The sequence below is a fragment of the Vulpes vulpes genome, chromosome 12 (assembly GCF_048418805.1).
Source record: "Vulpes vulpes isolate BD-2025 chromosome 12, VulVul3, whole genome shotgun sequence".
NCBI classification, from domain to species: domain Eukaryota; kingdom Metazoa; phylum Chordata; class Mammalia; order Carnivora; family Canidae; genus Vulpes; species Vulpes vulpes.
Window position 1 is genome coordinate 1,967,603 of NC_132791.1, and position 8,868 is coordinate 1,976,470.

General features: G+C 47.0%; 1 long non-coding RNA gene across 1 annotated transcript; it reads left to right on the forward strand.

Annotated features, from left to right (window-relative positions):
• The first annotated feature begins 2,127 nt into the window (after nt 1–2,127).
• LOC112923021 (uncharacterized) lies at nt 2,128–7,077 on the forward strand. Its single transcript, XR_003235580.2, has 3 exons — nt 2,128–2,478; nt 2,976–3,060; nt 5,382–7,077. It is a non-coding gene; the product is annotated as an uncharacterized lncRNA (long non-coding RNA).
• The last annotated feature ends 1,791 nt before the right edge of the window (nt 7,078–8,868 follow it).

Consider the following 8,868-nt stretch of genomic DNA (forward strand, 5'->3'; position numbering starts at 1 on the left):
GTTAGGATCAGAAATCGAGGAATGTAATACTCCCCTTGTGTTAACCACCTCCACTTCCCTGGGTCCCAAGGAGTTCCCAGATAAACAAGTCATGGTAACAGGACAGGACTAAATTATTAATAATTGTCCCCACACCTGATGCCACAGTGCAGGACTCTAGGTAAAGGATGGGTTGGTGGTTGGTGCACATGACTATGGTGTCAGGTCTGGATGGAGCCTTTTACTTCTTCTGTTGCTCACTGTCCCCATCAATGTAGACCTTGAAATTTTATAATTGCCAGTAGCTGCTTGACGGGAATCAGATGGGGATGGGTGGGTCATGGCATTGCCACATCTGAGAGGTAGCATGTGGTTCAGTTTACAGATTCCACACAGGGAACAGAAGGAAACGCACAAGTGAAGAGACTTGCCTGTCCCTCATGACCCTCTTATTCTTTGTTGAAGTTCTTATGGGATCCTGCGTTTAAAGCATGGTGATCTTGTCTCCTAGAGAAATTTGGTCTCTGCTTCTGCCAATCAGATAATTTTCTGCTTTGCCGAGTTCCCCAGACACAACTGGCATGGGCAAAAAGCTCTGAAGTGTTACTTCTACATTACGTATCAACATACCTCATCATCCCTGTTACGTCCAAGCTGAGTGTAGGGTGTTTGTTGAATAAATAAAGACCTGAGCTAGAGGTGATGGCAGCTAGCAAAAGCCAAGTAATAATCCACAAACTAAAGTATTGGCAATCTACCAGGAAGAATCAGAAATCAGTTGGTCAATACATATTATTGTGGTCTATGTGCTAGGACGTGGGGATACAACGGCAAAAGTGTCAGAAGATCTGTCCTCCATGGACTCACGGTACGGGAGATGACACAGCTGCATTGATAATTTTGGCAAAAGCCCTGCCAGAGCTCATTAGAGGACTCTACAGGATCACAGAGGTGGACTAGCCTCCAACCTACTCCAACGAGTAAGAACTTCCTAGCAAGGGAAATGCAAGCTGAGCTTCAAGAGTGAGCTAAGGAAGACAGGTAGGCAGAGGAAACAGCCAGACAAATCCCGAAGGCCCGCACAACCCTGGTGTGTTTGGAGAGTTAGGGTGAAATTCCACATTTGGAATATGGATTATACATGTGCATGTTGGGGTGTTGGCCTGGGAAGGGACATGATACACTTGGACAGTCAGAAAGTAACAACTGATGTTTAAAATTTAGGGGAAGTTTACTGACTAGCAGGTCTGCGTGGAGTAGCAGAGGGAAAGACATTCTTCACAAGGAGGCGGTCATAAAAATAACTGCAACAGAAATGAACATTAGCCACTACTCCCGGGCCTCGCATACGTGGTACGTACATGACGTACACCCTGATGCCCCACCCTCACGCCGTCTCTCTGGGCCAGCTGCACCGACTTTCCACTTTTTGTAGATGAAACTATAAAAGAAGCTCAGGCAGGTTGAATGGTTTCTCCAAATTGCACGGTTGGTAAGGGACCCAGCGGTGACTCCAGCCCGTGTCCGTGCCCTCCCCAAACAGATGCTCTTAACTTCCAACTCGTATAATTGTGAAATGCACTTTAATGATAGGGAAAATGTGGTGAGGCAGAGATGGCGGTTATACATTTATATAAAGACCACCCCATTGGCCACCCCCAGAGTTCTGAGGTGCTGGGCCCCATTAGGGAGCCCGAGAAGCTACAAAGATTATAAAATGGAACCCCAGGTGTCTGCACTTACCTCCCTAATGCATTCTCCCAGAAGAACCTGCTGTCATCTATTCCAGGAGACAGATATTCACGCGGAAGTTGTGAAGAGCAATTTATAAAAAGTGTACCAAAAAGGTAAAACCTAGTCCTTGAAGCTAACGGTTGGACAAACTGGAGCGGGGAATAGTTTATTATTATTATTTAATTTCCCAAAAGGAGTGCACAGTTTCATCCTATTTATCATAAAAGTCACTGATATAATAAAAGCATCTCATCACATCAGCAGTCATTTCTACAAATAGAGCGTTGACGCTTCAGATATTAACATGTGTTATAAATGTCATTGATATATTAAGACTTTTCAGACTGTCTGTCTAAAAATAGAGGGAAAGCCGGAGGGAGGGAGGAGGCAGACACAGAACTGACTAATTCGATCAGAACAAGGGGAACCTATCCGTGCGTGATTAAATCTTCTGTTTGTGACCAACGCGAGTCAACACCTGAATCTGATTTATGGTTTAAATTCTGTTCACCGGCGGATGGTGACCCAGAGAGAAGATGGTGACAGGAAGGCAGGGAGGAGGGAACAGAGCGAAAGAGAAACAAACAAACAAACATCCGTGGATTTAAGCGATTTTAACATCTCGCAAGACCCAGATAATGCTCTCAAACAGTCTTACTTTGCGTGTGGGGAAACTGAGTCTTGGAGAGGCCGTACAATTCCGTCTACACCGGGGTTGTTTGGTGTTAGACAAGGAAAGCTTCCGAAGTCTGGGCTCTAAATCAGGTATTTAAGGAGAAAATTGGCTTTTTTTCTGTTTCTGTTTCTGAAAAGTGGAAAGGTCTGTGGGTGTGGGAGCAGGCATTGGCCAGACGTGGGCACAGGAGTCGGAAAGACAGGGGAAGGGGGCGTGAACGATGATCTGTGCCCACTGCCCGACAGGAGCCCACGGGAATCATGGGCTGGGTACTTGCGGCGGCCCGGGGCAGGAGGGGGGTGGCCGGGCCCATTTCACCCCTGGAGTCCTGCTCACCACGGTGGGTGAGGCCACACACTGCCCTTCCCTACCCGTGGCGCTGGGGGTCAGGCACAGGCCAGGGACCGAGCTCCTGGTGGCCTCGCGCTGGGCATCTCGGGGCCACGGGGTGACAGTGCGGTCACCTGGGCCAGCTGACCCCCGTGCCCAAGAGCTCGCTCCGGTCACAGGGACGCTGGGCGCGACATCTCTGGCCTGTGCCTCCCTAGCCCTCAGCCGTGCTCCCTTCCTCCTCTCCGTCGGGCAGGTGTGCGGTACACGCAGGGTCGCCTCGTTCAACGCGACACAACGGAGACCAGTCGCCGTCCAGTCTTGTGCTGCCCACGGGACAGGTAACCCGCAGTCGAGGTTTAAAGCCCTGGCTCCTCGGCCTGGCCGTAAGGGCCTGGCACGCGGGCTGGCAAAGCGCCCGTGGGGAGAGGGAAGAGGAGACATTCTGGGTGATTCACAAAGAAATACCATGAAAATGATAGTTGTAGTTCGTTCAGGCAGAGTGGGGCTGTTGCCCTGAGCGGCTGTTTTGCTTTTGGGGTCGCGTGAGCCTCCCTGGAGCCGGGCCCCAGGAGCAGAGGAGAGGCCCGCCTCCTCCTCCCCGCGCCCCTCTTCTGTGCGCCCCCACCTCCTCCTCCACCTTAGCCTTCCTCTTCTTTCTCTTCCTCTTCCAGCCCCTGAGATTGTAAATACGGCCCCCCAACACCGGCCGTGACAATGGCTTAGGATAACCCCTAAGGGATTTTGCAGCTGCTTTTTGATTTTTCAAAATACAACTTATTTTATGGTAAAGACCATACTTGCTTTGAGGAGGAGTACGCTAAGTAAAATGGAAATCCATAAAAGAGAGAGTGGGTGCCCTTCAGTGATTCATGCCCGGGGACCCACTGGGCCTGGGTGCGGCCAGGAGGCTGGTGGCACTGCTCCGGCTCGGTTTTGCTGGGGTTCGTGTCCCCCATCTACCACTTCCAGCCTGTGTGACGTTGGGCCAGGGGCTCACCTTCTCTGGGCCTTGTTTCCTTCAAGCGAAACATTGGGGCTGGATGTCGCCGCCCGGCCGGAGGATGGCTGTGAGGGCTGACGAAGGTCACGAGGCTCCTCAGGCCAACGTCGGGCCCCACGCACAACCCGCGGTGGGATCTGCACAACTCGCAGATCCTCTCGGACACACACGTGTGCACGAAAGGTTGGCCAAGGCCCTGTGTTGTGCGTGGAGACGTTGCTTCCCCTTGAGATACCACGTGGGCCTGTCTGAGTGTTGCAGACAGCGATGCGTGTTTGAAACACCCAGTCCTTGGGCAGCCCGGGGGGCTCAGCGGTTTAAGCGACGCCTTCAGCCCGGGGCGTGACCCTGGAGTCCCAGGATCGAGTCCCGTGTCGGGCTCCCTGCATGGAGCCTGCTTCTCCCTCTGCCTGTGTCTCTGCCTCTCTCTCTGTGTCTCTCATGAATAAATAAATAAATAAATAAATAAATAAATAAATAAATAAATCTTTAAAAAAAGAAACACCCAGTCCAGCGAGCGGGAGCCCCACCCCGCTGTGCCCTGGACTAAGTGGGAGACTGTCGCCCCTTAGTTACAGCCCCGGGGGCAGCGCCGCAGCAGGCCTCTTACCTCGGACACTTGAAGTGCTCACCGGCTGCATCACTCACGCGGTCCGTGTGTCCCATGACAGCCCGCTGGGTGGCGGGGCCCTCTCTCCCTCAGCGAGTCTGTACCTGCGCCCTCTGGGTGTCCCAAGGCAGCCCAGCCCAGTCTGGGTGTGCACGCCCCACCGTGTGACGGGGACAGGAGAGCACGAGCTGTCAATATTGCAGACCTATACATCGAGGCGTCGAGAACGGGGAAGACGGACACATTTGAGGTTGTCTCCCAGTATTGGTGCAAAACCAATTATTGACATTATTGACATTATTACTGCTCTACTAATGTCTCTTGGGTTTTGGCTACTCTCAAGACTTTTCTGAAAAAGATAATGTGGCCCCAGCACCCCCCGAGGGCCTGAGAATGACCTGGGTCTTAGACGCTGACCGGGTTTACATATTTTGTGTGTGCACGTCCTCTCTCTGGCACCCTACGACAGCCACAGCCAAAGGGCGCCCTGAGACACCTCCGGTTTCCTGCTTCTCAGCACTCAACTCCCCAGTGCTCAGGGAAATACTTCCTTGCAACTTTTCTATTCCAAAATATCATAGGCAAAAGCCACTGAGACTTGGGTCTGCAGCAGGACTGGGAGGAAAAACCAGAGAAAACAATAAATGGGGAGAGGAAGGAGAAAGCTGACATTTTCTCCTGGACTGAATAATGTATTCGAATGTTTCATTCTGCCGTAGATTGAAAGGGGCTTAAGGGTGAAAGAGGTGAGGAGGGAGGAAGGAATGAGGGCGATAGAGGGACCGGGGAGCCCCAAGAGATGGGTATTGTAATCTAGAAAGTTATTTCTCAGCTGGGCTTAGTTCTAAAGTTCACTCCTGAATTATGTGTTAGATGCAGAGACACCGTCCCCGGTGTAATGGAGTGTGCTGGGTGTGGCATGATTCTCCACCTCGGGACTTACTGCGACCTGTTCAAGTCCCTCTTTGCGCTTTGTTTCTTTGGCTCTTTTTTTTTTTTTCTTTTTTTCACTTCTTAATTTCCTGTCTCTCTTTTTTTTCCCCTTGTAGTTATTTATAAGTTACAGAATAGAGGCTAAGTAAATGTTTGCTTACAACCATCCGAACATTCCCTTCCTGCAACAGAAATGATGTCAAAAACAAGAGGACTAAAGCAACCCCACACTGAAAATGCTTCAGACAATAGATGAACTCTGTGGAATAAAATATATTTCGCTCTATCCCAGATGATTGTTTTTTTTTTGTTTTGTTTTTTGTTTTTTTTTTGTTTGTTTATTTGTTTGTTTGTTTGTTTTACCAGATGATTGTTCTTAAGAGGAGTGTGAATAAAGTCTCTGTATACCTAGACCGACTCTCTTATACATTATGAAAATACGTATGATGAAAATATACGACGTGTAATGATGACAATGCTCTTTGGGGAAAAAAATAGTGTTCCAAGATGGATGCAAATTAGTTAAGACTTCTATAACCTTCTGTAAAAGCTTATAGTATTTAGAGAAAAATACGAACTTACCAATTAAATTTTAATGGCACTCCAAAATAAGTGCAAAAAACAAACGCAAAGTAGATGAAAATTTGTATTAACGTTTGGCACAACTGCTTAAAGACTCGGCAGGGGGAAAGTGCAGTGACAACTGAGTAAAACAAAGAATAAAGGCTCCATATCAGCTTCTCATAAAGTTGAGCGCATAAAAGACGTACTTCAAGTACACGGTAAGGAGGGAGGGAAAAAAGAAAGGAGGAAAGAAGAGAAGGCTTGGAAGAAAGAAGGATGGATAAGAGAGGAGGAAGGAAGACAAGGAGGCAGAACAATGGATGGAGGTAAACAGTTGCCATCATTCTGCGGCATCATATAGGACGAGAAAGCTCTTCAAAGGAGCCAACCTTCATTGTGAGTGGATGCTGGGGGAAGAGAAATTACTTGACAGCTTATAAGATCCAGGCCATTATCAACAGCAGGGGGTGAGGGGAGCGTTGAAGTGCTTGGTTTAACGAACAAGCTTCACTACCAGACTAGACCAGTGCCTTTTCCAGATTTTCCACTTACTATGTATATGGCCTTGGACCAGTTTTTGAACTGTCCCTTAGTTCCCTTAGGTGTAAAGTGGAGATTATAATACCAGGGGCCATATAATAGGTACCGAGAGCTTAGGCAGAGTCTGGGCCCATTAGGTTCCCCTTATTGACCTCATCATTAGTATTAGTATTAATAGCTACTATCACCCTTTTGGAAAACAATGGCTCAGTATGTAAAAGAAACCTCCGTGTACATGATTCCCTTTGCTCTAGCAACCCCCCTCCTGGAAACGGATCTCTATAAAATAATTCAACAAAAGGATAGAGCTAAGTGCTCATCACTATAGCATTAGCTGTAATTGCCAAAAAAAAAAAAAAAAAAAGGAACAACTTAAATGTCCATCAATAGGGGAATAATTTATAGTAAATTATGATGTATCAACATAATAGGGTATTATGCAACCATTACAATGATAATTATGACAATGTAGCATCTGAACAAATGCTTACAATTTAATGTGAGGCAAAAAATATATAAAATGATGTATACAGTACTATTGTAGCTTTGTAAAAATATGCATGTGTATTGGCAAGTACTGGCATCTTATATGCAAACATTGAAATAATTATGTACGGGTGTACACTTAAAGATTTGTTTTTCCTTTTTACAAATTGTTTTTTAATATTGCTTTGAAACCATCTATTGAATAATAAAAACATTCAGCAAGAGATGACTAAAGAGAGGAGCATACTTGCCGTAACTCACATCATTGAGTTAGTGGTAAAAAAAGATTTGCTTAGAGACATGCATACAAGGGCTTTGGGACATTTATGTGGGGAATATTTATAAATAATCAGCAAATAGCTAACACTTATATAATTTTTACTATGTGCCTATGTGCTTAATGCATTTTATATATTGAATTTTCCATAATAACACTATTTTATAGATCAGAAAAGTAAGGCCCAGTGTGGTTAAGGAACTGGCCAGAAGTCATATGGCTACTAACTAGTGGAATGGGACTTGAATCCAGGCAGTCTTATCCCCAAATCCATGCTCCTAATAATCACATGCACCACATTCAGCCAGTGGCTTTGCCCATGTGTGATCAATGCACTCACACCACACAGAGACTCCTACTCAGAGAGATCCCACAAATGGGGTTTAAAACTCTTAAAATTCTTAATAATTTTATCTTAGAATTTGTGTTTTCCAAGTGCAATCAGATGGGACAGGGGAGAGTGTTCTGAGGGCTAAGAGCCACTGCTTACATGTGTTCTTAGACTGCTTTTGGCCCTTGATGTCTGGGGCCTTGCCCAGACCTCTACCTCTCCTCTCCCACCTCATGGCCACTGCTACCCTTCACCCAGGGTGGTGGCCACATCACACTGACAGAGTGAAGATCATGTTTCACCATCCCCTCCTGTCCCCAGGGGAGGCCTGCATGAAGTCCTAGGGCGGACTGGGATCAGGCAGACTGGGGTCAGGCATGTTCCCCATGGAAATGTGGGATGGGGCAAGGCAGTGGGTGTCTTGCCATGGCTTGGCATCACCAGGATGCATTCAGTGGGCAGCAAGGCAGTGACCTCTTGCTTACCCATGATCCAGGTAAGCAAGGTGTACAGGCCTCTGTTGTCAAGGAGAGACTCGCAATCTCTTAGAGTGCTGTCCCTCTGCCATGGGTTGGGGCAACGGATCCATGGGGAGTAGAGATTGGCCTTCTCACCCTTGACCAATACCCAACACCCTATTTTGCACTGGCTCCTGCAAATGATGTAGTTGATCTTATGCTCTGCTATGATTTTATATATATTAAAAAAAAAAAAAAGAAAACACCATAAGGATAAACACAAATGCACTTCAAAGGGAGACTCCTGGCCTTGGCCTTCAACACAAATCAGAGAACACAACAGAGGGGAGAATCATGGAAATGATGGTTCTGCCAGTGGCCTGAGCCCCAATGTTCTATACAACTTTATTCAGAAGATATGACTTCATCCAGGGGTAGAAGTCGTATCATCTTGGTTGTCTCCAAAACCCAAAGTCATGAAGGCTTTTGGCAGGTGCTTTTGTGCCATCAAGGAGGGAGAGATTACTCCATAGTTAACAGACATGCGTGTCGCTGTTCCTCTTGGGCTGGCGTCCAGGTACGCCACAATTACGTCACGTGTGTGCTCTTTCACTGGTCACTTTATTCACTCAAACCAGGAAGAAGGTCACGTTTCCTCAGGTTGTCCCGAGAAATAAATCAGGTAATGTCCACGAAGTAGTTACTAGTATGGTGCCTGGCAGAGAGCAAATGCTCAGCAAATTTTATTTGTTATCCAGAGCTGAGGCTTCTATGGCACCCTAGGTACTGAAGTGAGAACTTTATGCTTCAGATACCATACGGGAGAGGGGACGATTAAAGATGACATTCTGCTGAGAAGGTTTAAGAACCAGATATTTTAATCTTCCGTGAGTTAAGCAGACCTGAACAGCAGGTACTTACAGGTAGAACCAGTATATATATATATA